At 40.8% G+C, this 15,027-nt stretch overlaps 1 long non-coding RNA gene and 1 other non-coding gene across 10 annotated transcripts in view; one reads left to right on the forward strand and one right to left on the reverse strand.

The window, feature by feature from the left end:
- LOC102900781 overlaps positions 1 to 15,027 on the forward strand; it is a 177,585-nt gene that overhangs the window by 127,291 nt on the left and 35,267 nt on the right. The window lies entirely within an intron of this gene.
- Positions 14,871 to 14,955, reverse strand: TRNAR-UCG. Its single transcript has one exon. It is a non-coding gene; the product is annotated as a tRNA-Arg (tRNA).

Here is a 15,027-nt window from a genome sequence, read left to right on the forward strand (position 1 = left end):
ACTCCTTTGATCTATGTGTCTATTTTTGTGTTAGTACCATACTGTTTTGATTACTACAGCCTTGTAGTATAATTTGAAGTCAGGGAGTCTGATACCTCCAGCTCTGTTTTTTTTTCGTTTTGTTTGCTTTGTTTGTTTTGTGTTTTCCCCTCAAGATCACCTTTGCTATTTGGGCTCTTTTGTGGTTCCATAGAAATTTTAGTATTGTTTGCTCTAGTTCTGTGACAAATTCCATTGGTATTGTGACAGGAATTGTATTAAATCTGTAGATTGCATTGGTTAGTGTGGACACTTTACAATGCTAATTCTTTCAGTCTATGAGCATAGTGTGTCTTTCCATTTATTGTGTTGTCTTAAATTTCTTTCATCAATGTCTTATAATTTTCAGAATACAAGTCTTTCACCTCCTTGGCTGAATTTATTCCTAGGTATTTTATTTTGTGCACTTGTAAATGGAATTACTTTCTTAATTTCTATTTCTGGTAGTTAATTATTAATGTGTAGAAATGCAATAGATTTCTGTATATTAATTTTGTATCCTGCAGCTTTACTGAATTCATCTTTTTCGTAGTATTTTTTTTTTTTTGAGTCCTTAGGATTTTCTGTGTATAGTATGTTGTCTGCAGATAGTTATATTTTTACTTCTTCCTTTCCGGTTTGGACATCTTTTATTTCTTTTTCTTTTCTGATTGCTGTGGCTAAGACTTCCAATAGTATGTTGAATTAAAATGGTGAGAGTGGGCATCTTTTCCTTGTTCCTGATCTGAGATGGAAAGGTTTTAGCTTTTCACCATTGAGTAGGATGTTGGCTGTGGGTTTGTCATATCTGGTCTTTATTATGTTGAGCTATGTCCCTTCTATACTGACCTTGTTAAGAGTTTTTATTATAAATGGATGTTGAATCTTGTCACATGCTTTTTCTGCATCTATTGAGATAATCATAGGATTTTTATCCTTCTTTTTGTTAATGTGTTGTGTCACATTGATTTGTGGATGGTGAACCATCCTTATATCGTTGGAATAAATCCTACTTGATCATGGTACAGGATCTGCTTAGTGTATTGTTGCAATTTAGTTTGATAATATTTTTCAAATGATGATTGCAAAATGATGACTTTTGCATCTGTGTTTATTAGGGATCTTGGCCTTTGGTGTGTGTGTGTGTGTGTGTGTGTGTGTGTGTGTGTCTTTCATTTTGGTATCAGGGTAATGCTGGCCTCATTTAATGAGTTTGGAAGTATTTGTTTAGTTTTTTGGAATAGTTTGAAAAGGACAGGTATTATTTTTTCTTTAAGTGTTTGGTACAGTTTCACCTGTGAAGATACCTGGTCTTGGACTTTTGTGCTTGGGGACTTTTGTGTGTCTGAAACCTATTTAATTGCATTACCAGTAATTGGTCTATTCCAACTATTTCTTTTTGATTCATTCTTGGAAAATGGTATGTTTCTAAGAAGTTGTCTATTTCCTCTAGGTTGTCCCATTTCTTGGCATATAATTATAATAGTCTCTGAAGATCATTTGTATTTGTATAATATTGGTTATAACTTCCTCTGTTTTGTTTCTGATTTTATTTATTTGGATACTTTCTTTTGGTGTGTGTGTGTGTGTGTGTGTGTGTCTTGCTATAGGTTTATCAATTTTCTGTGTCTTTTCAAAGAAACAGCTCTTACTTTCATTGATCTTTTCCATTTGTTCTTTTTTTTTTTGGTCTCTCATTGATTTCCACTCTAATCTGTATTATGTCTTTTCTTATATTAACTTTGAGCTTTGTTCTTTTTGCTAGCTTCTTTAGGTATAAGGTTATATATTTTGAGATTTTTCTTGTTTGTTTTGGTGAGTCTGTATTGCTATGAACTTACCTCTTAGAACTGCTTTTGCTATGTCTGATAGGTTTTGGACTGTTTTGTTTCCATTTTCTTTTGTCTCAAGGTACGTTTTGATTTCCTATTTGTTTTTTGGGGGCTTATTGGTTTTTTGATAGCATGCTGGTTAGTCTCCATGTGTTTGTTTTTTTTTCCCAGGTTTTTTTTTCCCTGTAATTGATTTCTAATTTTATACTGTTCTAGTTAGAAAATATGCTTGATATTATTTCAGTCTTCTTAAATTTATTGAGAGTTGTTTTGTGGTCTAACATGATACATGTTGGAAAATGATATGCATTTGTAAAGAATGTGCATTCTGCTGGTTTGGGTTGGAATGCTCTATATATATCCATTAAGTCCATCTGTTCTAATGTGTTGTTTAAGTCCAGTGTTTCTTCATTGATATTCGATCTGGATGATCAACTCATTGATATATGTGGGGTGTCAGAGTCCCCTACTATTACTGTATTTTGTCAGTTTCTTCCTTTATGTTTGATAATAATTGTGTGATGTATTTAGGTACTCCTATGTTGGGTGTTTATATATTTATATGTGTCATATCCTCTTATTGGATTGAGCCCTTTATCAATATGTAATGTCGTTTTTTTTTTTTTTTTGGTCTCTTGTTACACCCACCCATTTTTAAAGGATATTAACATTTTTTAAATGTTTTTTTTGAGACAGACAGAGAGAATGCACAAGTGGGAGAGAGAGAAGGAGACACAGAATTCAAAGCAGATTCCAGGCTCTGAGCTGTCAGCACAGAACCTGACATGGGGCTTGAACCCACGAACCACGAGATCATGACCTGAGCCAAAATGGACACTTAACTGACTGAGCCACCTGGGCTCCACTTCAAGTATATTTTAAAGCCTTATATCAGTATTGCTACTCCAGCTTTCTTTTTGTTTCTATTTTCATGGAATGTCATTTTCCATCTGGTCACTTTCTGTGTATGTCTTTAGTTCTGAAGCAAGTCTCTTGTAGGCAGCAAATAAACATGTTTTTTTAATCCATTCTGTCCCATTTGTCTTTTGATTGGAGCATTTAGTCTGTTCACACTTAAAGGAATTACTGATAGGTATGTACTTTTGGACATTTTGTTGTTTGCTGGTTGTTCTTGTAGTTCTCTGTTCTTCTTCTCTTGCTCTTTTCCCTTGTAATTTGGTGACTTTCTTGAGAGTTAGGTTTATATTCCTTTCTCTTCTGTGCATGTGTATCTCTTATAGGTATTGGGTTTGAGGTTACCATGAGGTTCATATATAGCTTCCTATATGTATAGAAATCTATTGTGAATTGATGGTCACTAAGTGTGACCATCATGTTCTCGAAGTACTATATTTTTACTTCTCCACCCACATTTTAGGTTTTTAAGATCGTATGTTCTATATCTTCTTAGTTTGTGTATCTTTTGACTAATAGTTGTAGGTCTAGATGATTTTACTAGTTTGCCTTTTAGTTTGCATACTGGTTGATCCAATCTGTTTACCATACATGTAGTTTTACCAGTGAGATTTTTTTCATAATTTGTTAATTTCTAGTTATGGCCTTGTCTTATCCATTGAAAGAAACGCTTTTAACATGCCTTATAAGGCTGGTTTGGTGTTGATAAACTCCTTTAGCTTCTGTGTGTCTAGGATACTAGTTTGCAAAGTTGCTGCAGAAAAACAAACTGATAGTGATTCTCTTGTACATAACTAGTTGTTTTTCTCTTGTTGCTTTTAAGATTCTCTCTCTTTTTTAATAGATTTTTTTAAAGTTTATTTTTTTATTTTGAGAGAGGCAGAGACAGCTGGCGTGGGGAAGGGGCAGAAAGAGAGGGATGTAGAGAGAATCCCAAGCAGGCTCTGCACTACCTGCCCAGAGCCTGATGCGGGGCTTGAACTCATGAAACTGCGAGATCATGACCTGAGCCGAAACCAAGAGTCGGATGCTTAACTGACTGAGCCACCCAGGTGCCTCTAAGATTCTCTCTTTAACTGTTGACACTGTATTTTAATGTGTCTTGGTGTGGGGTAAACTTTGGATTTATCTTATTTGGGACTATGTTTTCTTCTAGGATTTGGATGTCTGTTTTCTTCATCAGTGTAGGGAAGTTTGTAGCCACTATTTTTCTAGTAGGTTTCTGATTTTTCCTATATCTTCTCCTTCTGGGATCCCTATAATGTGAATGTTAGTGTGCTTGATGTTCTAGAGGTCTTCCAAGCTGTCCTTGCTTTTAAAAATTCCTTTTTCTTTTTGTTTTTCTGATTATTTCTAGAATCTTGTTTTCAGATCACGGATTCTTTCTTTTCTTTCTTTCTTTCTTTCTTTCTTTCGTGAGTGAACGTGAGCATACGAGCAGGGGAGAGGGGGAGAGTGAGAGAGAGAGAGAGAGAGAGAGAGAGAGAGAGAGAGAGAGAGAGTCTCAAGCAGACTCTACTCTCAGCATGGAGCCCAATGAAGGGCTCAATCCCACTATCCTGGGATTATGACCTGACCCAAATCAAGAGTTGGGTGCTTAACCCACTAACCCACCCAGGCATCCCTTCTGCATCATTTAATCTGCTTTTGATTCCCTCTAGTGTTTTTTTCATTTCAATTGTATTTTTCAGCTGTCTTTTTAATATTTTCTGTCTCTGTGTTTAAGCTCTCACTGTGTTCATTCATTTTTCTCCTGAGTTCAGAGACTATTGCTGAGTTATGATAATTACTTTAAACTCTTAGATACCAGCTTAGTAATCATACTATGTGTTCAATGGAAAATACTTTTTAGAAGATATTCTCGTAGGTGTATGACTTCCTATTCTAATTTTGTCAATAACATATTCCTGCAGAACTATGAAAAGCCATTGTTCCTTTGTCTTGTAGCAGTATTGCAGATGAGAAGTTTGACATTTTTATTTCACTTTTTCTGTAAGTAACTTTTTCTTGATGCTCTTTTAGTTTTATTTCTTTTGGTGTTCAGTTTTGTAAGGATGGTTTTGGGACTGAGCATCTGTATATTTGCTCTAGTTAATATTCAATCTTAAATCTTATTGCTTTGTTTTCTTTCGGTTCTGTGATTTTTTTACTATTTCTTTTTAAAAATTATATCTAATTTACATGCCATAGGATTCACTGTTTTCAAGCACGTATCAATGTTTTTTTGCATATTCACAAAGGTTTGCAACCATAACCACTGTCTAGTTTTAGAACATTGACATCATTCTCAGAAGAAACCCCATTGCCATTATCCTTCATTCCCCATTCTTCCTTCCCCCAGCCCCTAGAAACCATCAATCTACTTTGTTTCTATGATTTTATGTATTCTGGATATTTCATATACATGGAATCATACAACATATGGCCTTTTGTATCTGCTTTCTTTCATTTGGTGGAATGTTTTCAAGATTCATCCATATCATAGTATATATCCGTACCTCATTCCTTCTTATGGCTGAACAATATGTCGTTGTCTGTATAATCCACATTTTATTGTTTTTATGTATCCACTCCTCTTTCTTTAATTTTTTCCACATTCATTTCCTTCAGATTTGTTTAGCTGGGTTGTAGGACTTTTTATATGGATTCTCTACGATTTTAACCTTTTTTTTTCATACCTTTGATTCCTTTGTTTTTGTTGAATATATTAGAAGATTTCCTTGGTTTTAATTTTTAACCCTTTTATTACATGTAAAAATCTTTAGCAAGCATATTTTTAATTTCCAGTAACTTTCTTATTTTTGTTTGTTCCTTTTATTTTAATAGGAAGCCTCTTTGGTTTGTTCTATTTTTGTCTACACAACCTTTAGTTCCCGTTTTATTGAGCATTTATCTAGATGTCCTGAGATAATTTAAGATGTCCCCAAATAGTTCTTTCGAAGGAGGTGAGGATCATTTCTTTAGGTAGTCATATCCACTGTGATGTGAATTGTATAAAATAAGGTCTTTTGGACTGTCTGGTACTTTCTCTCCCTTCTGCTTCTGAGTTTATCGGAATAGCTTAATGCCTTTATTAATTTTGGAGCCAGTCCTTCTGTTTGTCACCACTCTGTTCTGCTCTACAAGTGGATAAACTGTCCGGGACAGCTTGAGACCAAGTCAGATGTCACCAACTTCAGCCTTCTTTCCCTGCATACGTTTGTGCTTCTTCTTTAAACTTAGACTTATTGCAGTATAATTGACATTCAGCAAAATTCATCCTTTCAAGATACTTAGTTTGATGAGTTTTGATAAGTGCATGTAGTCATGTTACTAGCATCATAAACAAGATAGAGAATAGTTTGCTCAATGCAAAACTTTGCTCTGGGTTCCTTCTCAAATCTGCCATCTTGGCTGTGGATTACTTTGGGTGTTGGTAGGAATCAGTCCTGTAGGTGACTGTCATTGCTTTCCCCTGCTGCTCTGTGGTTCTTCTGCTCTTACAAGGATCTCTACTAACCAGCAGGACCAGGGGTCTGACTGTGAGCTCTGTGGGTGGGACGCGCTGAGAGGAAGGCCTTCCTTGAGGGCACGTCAGTATGGAGTGGGTAGGCAGCATTTCTGCAGCTCAGATTCCACAGTCTGTAGTTGTTTTGATGCAAGGGGATTGGAATGAGGTGGGAGGAGCTCCCTGGACTAGATATTTCATAAATACTCCTTTAGCTAATTACACTGGGTACTCCTCCTCCTGTTTCTGCTCTTGTTTCTTACCAACCTCACGTTTAAGGGCTCCTAGGACGCGGTGGTGAGAAATGGCTCCCACCTCTGTGGTAGCCTTCTTATATTTGCGTTCTGGGTCTCAGCTTCCTTCATTCTGGTTTATCTAGTAATATGATCCCATTTTCTTTCTTACTTATCAAAATATGTCTCTCACTGATAGTCTTCCCCCCTACTCAGCGTTACTCTAGCTGTATTTCTTTGTCATACATGCTGTGTGAATGTTGTGAGGGAGTGGAAGTCAACACATATGCTTGGTGTGCCATCTTGAAGTGCAAGGGTTGAAGGGACCGAATCATAAGAATCTATGGTAGGGATGCCTGGGTGGCTCAGTGGGTTAAGTGTCCAACTCTTGGGTTTCAGCTCAGGTCATGATCTTGTGGTTCATGAGATGGAGCCCCATATTGGGCTCTACCCTGACAGTGCAGGGCCTGCTTGGGATTCTCTCTCTCTCTCTCTCTCTCTCTCTCTCTCTCTCTCTCTCTCTTTCTCTCTCTCTCTCTGACCTTCCTCTGCTCATGCTCTCTCTCTCTTTCTCAAAAATAAATAAACTTAAAAAAAAAAGAATCTATGGTATATATGAGAGATCAGCAAGTAGTCCCATTACTTGAATGTCCTCTCAGGTGAAACATTTCAGGTAAAAGAAGATATGTGATCTCTACCAGTGAATAGGCTCCTTGACTCCTGTTACCATTAGCATGTACTTTGGCTCTCCACATTGGAATTATTTATTTGTTTTTGAGTAAAATAAAATAGATTCCTAATTAAAAGAAAAACGAGCAGAATCGCAGTTTCAAGAAGTGTCCCAAGGACCCTTAGGTATTGGCATCTTAGAGAAGTTTAGTTTTAAACCCTATAAATAGGGCCTCACGGCAGGTTGCTTTCCCAGCCCATATAACATGTTCGTGATATCGATAGAAGCTACAATTTTAATTTTTACTAATGTGGCACAGAGAAGCTTGATCTAGGTCATAAATTCAAAAGACAGTCAAAATATCGTATTGAAGTCTAGGGTGAATATGATTTTTTTTTAATAGTTATTTTTTGAGAGAGAGAGAGAGAGAGGGAGAGAGAAAGTACAAGAGCAAGCAATGGAGGGGCAGAGAGAGAGGGGGGCACAGAGGATCCAAAGTGGGCTCTGCACTGACATCAGAGAGCCTGAAATGGAGCTCTTACTCACGAACCGTGAGATCGTGACCTGAGCCAAGTCGGACGCTCGACCGAAGGAGCCACCCAGGCACCCCTAACAGAGTGAGTACAAAAATACAGAATTTGCAATGCCTCACCGCTAATTTGTTCTGGGAAAATAAAAGCTTTAGAAAAGGAGAATAACTTTAAAAACAAAATCAAAGCACTTATGTCTCATTCCAAACCGTCGCTTACCACGAAGATACCTTTCATATTTGGTCTTTTCTTTCTCTTTTTAAAAATTGTAGCGAGGGGAGAAGGGGAAGTCTATTAAAAGAAATATTCTGTCTTTGCATTGCAAAGAAAGAAGCTTACTGCAGACACAGTTTGGAGCAGATAGTCTGTAATTTCCTCACCATGGGCTCGTGTAGTTACAATATTCTGTCAATAAGTTCTGTGCGTTCCATGAGGAGGGAGTGGAAGAGAGGGAGGCCATAGCTTTGAAACCTGTCATGAGAGGTTGGTGCCAAGCATGTTCTTTTGATCACCATATTTCTGCTGGCCCTTACCTGAGATCTCTTTTGTTGTCCTTCCTTAGAATACGTGGACATATTGGGACGCCTGGGTGGCTCAGTCAGTTAAGCGTCTGACTTCGGCTCAGGTCATGATCTCGCGGTTCGTGAGTTTGAGCCCCGCGTCCGGCTCTGGGCTGACGGCTCAGAGCCTGGAGCCTGCTTGATTCTGTGTCTCCCTCTCTCTCTCTGCCCCTCCCCCGTTCATGCTCTGTCTCTCCCTGTCTCAAAAATAAATAAAACGTTAAAAAAAAAAACTTAAAAAAGAATACGTGGACATATTGAAGGGCCATAGTAGGGGCCCTTGTATTTGAGATGGTGAAAAATCTGACTTTGACCTTGCAAAGCCCTATCAGGGATGCTACCCTACAGGATGACTTTGCTCCTGATACGTGATTTTATGCAGGTCAGTGATGTTTTGGGTAAAGCTGTCACCCCAGGCGTGGAATCTAACCCAGCTCTGTCATAAACGTCTAATTAGAACGGTTTCTACCTTTATACGGGCTCCGTTTCTCACCTGTAAAGAGGGCATCGTAACATATGCCCGTCTTACCTGAAGTAACAGGTGCACCAAGGTGCCTCAGTTTTGGAAAGCACAAAGCTCCCTGCAAATGGACGACTGTTACTGTGGCTTCCTTTTCCCCTGCTCTAGTTCCATGCCTGGCCCTGCCCACAAAAACCAGCCGCTCCTGCTTGTTCTGTGACCTGGGGTGGCACCGTGGGCCCTCATGCATTGGGCTCTGTCACTGTCTGCCAGTAGTCACTCGGGTCGTTTGCCGATAATGCCCTCCCTGCCTGTGGGGCTGGGCCGCTCTCCAACAGCCGGCCTCTCTGGAGTCAGGCTCTGCCTCACTGTCTGCCTTATTGTCCCACACCCAGACCTGGTCACACCACAGTGGCCTCTCCCAGTCCCGGGTCACAAGGCCTGGGGGCCAGCCCTGAGCTGGAGATGAGGAAAGACGGGGGAGGTGCTGATTGAGTTTGTGTGTGAGCGTGCAAGGGTGAGGCTGAGCTGAGCTCACACATGAAGAATTTGAGGAATTGGGTGTAGGGAGAAGTTGTAGAAAGGGAAGCGCGTGTTGGGTGGGTGTGAAAGCAGCTAGTCCTGTGTGAGTGCGGAGGAAGCTAGACCAGGATGTGGATCTGTGAGCTTGACTTTGCTTGTTTTTTTTTTTTTTTTTTTTTTTTTTTTACATCATTTCCCCCAGGGCTCCTGTGCCCTGTGGGCTTATTTCCCCTCCATTGTGTCTCTTCCCCTCCTCACTTAGCTGGGAGGGGACTGGGAGGGGGCTGGGAGGAAATGAGAAGCTCTGAGAGAGAGACACAGAGAGACATATACACGCACTGAGAAAGAGACAGAGAGAGAGAGAGAGAGAGAGAGAGAAAGAGAGAATCGCACTGCCCTCCAGCTGCCACAGCAGAAATGACGACAATAACCTGGCTTTCTGTCTGGACAGCGGGAAACCTTGGAAAAGCATGATGTGTGGGGAATTCTATCATTTGGACTTTGTTCTGAAAGGAAAAGTGAACAAATGAAAGAAATGGAAACAAGAGAGGCATATGTGAAAAAAAAAAAAAAAAGGACGGGGCTTGTTCATTAGTGAATTTTTATGGTGGCTAAAATTTTTAGGTTTTGGTAACTAAAAATGGGGTGTAGGCAGCCCATGAGACCGTCCTCTCCCTTCCTGTGGCGTGCCCGTCTCATCCCCCGAGTGTCATGTAACATGGCGAGCCACGGCAACATGGCGGGTGGGCGGTGTGTCTGAGAATGAGCAGTGTGAAGCGTTCCATCATGCTTTTTTCTCAGACCCAGTTCTTGGAGTCCCATTCATCAGGGAGAGGGTTGAGCTCATGGCAGGGGAAGCTGATAAGTCAAAGTGAAGCATGAAACCCTAGGTCGATAACCTGGAGCCCACAGGCTTGGAGCTGGCTGTGTTGCCCTCCTCCTGCAACGCTGGCCTTCCAGGCGAGAAGCCACAGAGGTCTAGGGCTGTGTGACCATCGCGGGAAGGGACACACGTGAGATACTGCTCTGGGAACCCCCAGAGTTGGAGTTGCTGCTTCGCCCTCAGAAGAAAAGAAAATCCCCGGGTCAAGAGATTCACAAAGTGGAGTGATTGAAGGAAAAGAAAGAACAAGTGTTGAGTGTGTCTGGAAAGGAGACTGTGTGATTACCTGATTACTAGTACATTCCAACTGTCTTATTCCTGATAGCAGCCCAGCGAAGCAAGTCAGCTTTATCATCCTATTGTGAAGATGAGGAGACTGAGGCACAGGTGGTTTATTTGCCAAAGTCAGACGGCCTTGTGGAGCATTCTGGAAGCTTTATGGAGCTCCCAGCCTCTTTTGTTCCAAAGTTTGTATTATTCCCCCTATGGGAATAATACAAGAAAAGCGTATCATGTCTTGGTTACCCAACTGAGCTTTGATATTGTAGTGCTGAAGGAGTATCTGAGGCTGTCTATTCTCTCTCTTTCAATATCTGCATTTCCAAGTTGAAGAGACCACATTACCCAGGGTCAGGTAAGGCAGGTTTAGAATGCTTTCCCATCTCAGTAAGGGGAACTACCGTCTATTCAAGCCCTCTAGCTAAAAGCCTGGGTGATACCTTGGTGGCTCTCTTTCAGCTCACATATGGGGTCCAACTCTCATGTATCCAGTCCTTCCCCTTCTCTCTCCTGAATTTATACAATAATCTCCTAATCAGTATTTTTAATTCCTTGTTCCACCTGTTAGCCATAGTGATCTTTAAAAAAAAAAAAAGAGGCTGTCACTTCTCTGCTTTAAGCACATCAAATACATCCTATATTCTTAAGTTAAAATCTCATCTCCTCACTGTGGCTCCTAGGCCCTTCATGAGCTAACCCTGTTCTCCTGGCCTCACATAGGGTCTCTGTCCATCCTAGGGGCTATCTCCTTTCTGTGACTTCAACTTTTTCTCGTCTTGGGCCGAGATGCCTGAAATGTTCTTCCTTGGACTCTGGCCAGATTCATCAAACCTACTTAAATATCAGAGAAGACTTCCCTAAGCGCCATACTGGAAGCACCTGCCAACAGTTGCTATCTGTCACACTTGTCCATTTCTTTCTTTCAGAGCATTCTTCACTATCTGAAAGCTTTCTGGTTATCTGTGAATGTGTTAATCGTTTTTCTCCCTTAGAATGTAAGCTCTTTGAAGACCAGGAATTTCCCATTTTGTTTATCCCTGTTTTCTTCTTTTCTTTGTCTTTTTAAATGTTTATTTATTTTTGAGGGAGAGAGACAGAACATGAGTGGGGAGGAGCAGAGAGAGAGGGAGACACAGAAGCAGGCTCCAGATTGAGCTGTCAGCACAGAGTCCAACGTGGGGCTTGAACTCACCAGCTGCAAGATAATGATCTGAGCTGAAGTCAGATGCTTAACTGACTGAGCCACCCAGATGCCCCTTTTTAACTTTTTTTTTTTTAACATTTATTTATTTTTGCAAGACAGAGCATGAGTAGGGGAGGGGCAGGGAGAGAGGAGACACAGAATCCAAAGCAGGCTCCAGGCTCTGAGCTGTCAGCACAGAGCCTGGTGCGGGGCTTGAACCCATGAACCGTGAGATCATGACCTGAGCCCACTTTGGACACTCAACCGATGGAGCCACCTAGGTGTCCCAAGTTCATCCCTGTTTTCTAAGGCTTAACCCAGTGCCTGAAACATATAAAATGCTTTAAAATATTTGTTGAATAAATGACCACATAAGCTCAGGCTTCTTGATGCTTAGGCCAGAGTTCCTTACTTCACTAGCCCTTAATACATAAGGTTTGTGACATATTTGAGAGATGGAAAACAGGAAGTTTGCCCCCCCGGCAGCTAGTCGAGTCAGGAGAGTGGCTAACTGGGAAGAAGAAAGAGAGCCTGAACACGGGATGGGGAGCGTGGGAAGGGAGATCAGAGATGGAGTCATGGCTGGTCTGTGCCAAGATCTCCAGTGAATATTTCTTGAATTCTCCACAAACATTTGTGATGGAGTCTTATTACACATAACAGCAAATTCCAAAGCAGCAGTGACAGCAGGGAAGAATAAAAGGCTAAGGAAGCAAGTCCTGAGAAGAGAAAGTAGCTTTCTCTTGGATAACAGTTCCTTCATCTCAGCATTTTGCATGAATTTCACATATTTTTATTTGCACATTTGCCTTGAAAATAAAAATGAGCTGCATGGAACTAGGGGGTATTGTGCTAAGCACAATTAGCCAGCCAGAGAAAGAAAAAGATCCTGTGACTTCACTCATATGTGGAATGTAAGATACAAAACAGATGAACATAGGGGAAGGAAGCAAAAATAATATAAAAACAGGAAGGGGGACAAAACATAAGAGACTCTTAAATACAGAGAACAAACAGAGGGTTGCTGGTGGGTGGGGAGATGGCTACATGGGTGAGGGGCCTTGAGGAGGACACTCGTTGGGATGAGCCCTGGGTGTTACATGTAGGGGATGAATCACTGGATTCTACTCCTGAAATCAGTATTGCACTATATGCTAACTAACTTGGATGTAAATTAAAAAAAAAAAAAAAGAAAGAAAACAATTTTAAACAAATAATGAAATAAAACAGGGAAGTAAACTAGATGTTGAACTTGATGCAAGATTGCACCTGTGATTCACAGTTCTTCTTTGTCTTTGGCTTACTTTATAATAAACTTGATGAAGAGTCTATAAAATAAAAAAGAAAAGAAAGGAAAAATGATCTTACTTACCTGATTTCAAAATGGAAATGGTTAAAGCTTACTTAAAGTTTTTCTTGCTATTTATGCTTCTAGTAACTGCAAAGCCTACGTGGCATATTCTGAGATATCAAGAAGGTCACTGCCCCGCAAAATTATCTTCCCCATTCTGCTCAAAGTACAGTGTGGCTTTAAAATGCTAAGAATTGATAACAAATACTGAGAATTGATGATGTTCCAACCTGTGAACCTTGACCATAACGCACAGACTTCGGGGACCTTGAAGACTCTCTCTGTATTCTATTCCAGGTGACAGGATGTAGTAGACCCCTCACAAAATATTTGCTGGTAAACGAATGCATATATGGTACTATGCCACATACTTGGGAAACAGACATCCCTCTCCTTCGAGTGCATAGTAGATGTTCAATAAGGGTTTATTATTTTGTTTAAGGTGTTTGATAGTGGGGAAACAGCTAGGAGATTGGAGCACAAAGTGGGACAGGGTAAATGTCCCAAGAGAAGTTGCCAACAAGTAATATGGAGATGTAAAGAAAGAAATGAGGACTTGGAATTTCAGGATCAGGGAGAGTTTTGTGAAGGGAAAGTATTTAAAGATTTAAAAAAAATGGGCACTCATGTATTGAATGGGTGAGTGTACTTTGTCAAAGGGCAGAATATGCTGGGGAAAAACAACAACAACAACCCCCAAACAGAAAACGTCACGAGTGGAGTGTAAGACTCATGCTCCTCTCCACGTTGAGGAGATCGAGCTGTTGAGGCTCAGATTCCAGAGGAAGGAATTGGCAATGGGAATAACTCTTGAATCACAAACAGGAGTGTGCAAATGACTCTTTTGAGCCTTCATCTCACCTTGCTACAAGTAAATTCAGTGTGTCATTTGGGGGCTCTTCTCCCTCCCTCGGTATCTCAGAGACTTTTGGGGTTTCTTGAAAAACAGAACTTGCCCCTAATTTTTTGGCTCATACTGGTAGTTCTATTGTTACAGCTGTCACAGAACCTTAAAGGTAGTGGTTGTTTCTGGACTCTCTTTGAGCTGCAGTGATCTTCATTCACATAGGAGCCCTGTTGTCCCGGGGACGGTCTGTCTTGTTTTACACCTGTCCTGCCCCTCAGAAGCCCTGGCTGCTCCCCCAGAGACTGTCGGGAGTAAACACAGGTCTCTGCTGTTAGTAGAGACCACCATGCTTTTCTCATGTAGGGCAGACTCTGTTTTCTCCTTTGCCCCATCTTCCTCTGCCTCCCTCCAACATAATCCACCCGAGGGACCGAAGCCCCTGAATTCCAAACAGCAGGCAAGGTTAGTAGGGAATTTGCTTTGAAGCATCTGCTGCAAAGCTCCCCTGAAGCAAGGCAGCAATTAACCTGGCTACTTGGTTGGCGTAGGAGAAGACATCACTGGTAATACAAAGCACACATTAATAGTTCAATTAAACTGTCCAACATCTACTTGATTGGGTGGGGCAATGAGAAGCCACCGAAAGTAAGTAATTGTGTTAGCATTTATTGTTCATTTTTTTTCTTCCATTGGTTTAAAGATGAAGGGGAAAATGCCAACCAAAAAGAAAAAAAAATGGTGGGGGATGCTAGCCTCTGGATTTGGTGGACACTGTCTTATAGGCAACCCCTTCTAAACTGGCCAGCTATCTCCTGGATGTTCGTCTCCTTTTCCCTTTACTTTGGGTGGCCCTAGTCACAGAACAAGGAGTTTCCTGTTGCATGTTGGTGATAATCAACTCTTCATTTTTTCCTAGATGTCATATTAACTTGAAGGTTATCTTAGCAGATATTGGACCTGAGACCATTTAAAAAAAATTTTTTTTTTTAATGTTTATCTATTTTGAGGGAGAGAGAAACAGAGTGCAAGCAGGGGAGGAGCAGAGAGAGAGGGAGACACAGAATCTGAAGCAGGCTCCAGGCTCTGAGCTGTCAGCACAGAGCCCGATGTGGGACTCGAACCCACGAACCTTGAGATCATGACCTGAGCCGAAGTCAGACGCTCAACCGACTGAGCTACCCAGGCACCCCCTGAGACCAATTTTTAAATAAGGCTTCTAGGTTGGTAGAAATTGCACTGAGTCAAGGAACAGGAATC

Source organism: Felis catus, chromosome A1 (assembly GCF_018350175.1).
Source record: "Felis catus isolate Fca126 chromosome A1, F.catus_Fca126_mat1.0, whole genome shotgun sequence".
Taxonomy (NCBI): domain Eukaryota; kingdom Metazoa; phylum Chordata; class Mammalia; order Carnivora; family Felidae; genus Felis; species Felis catus.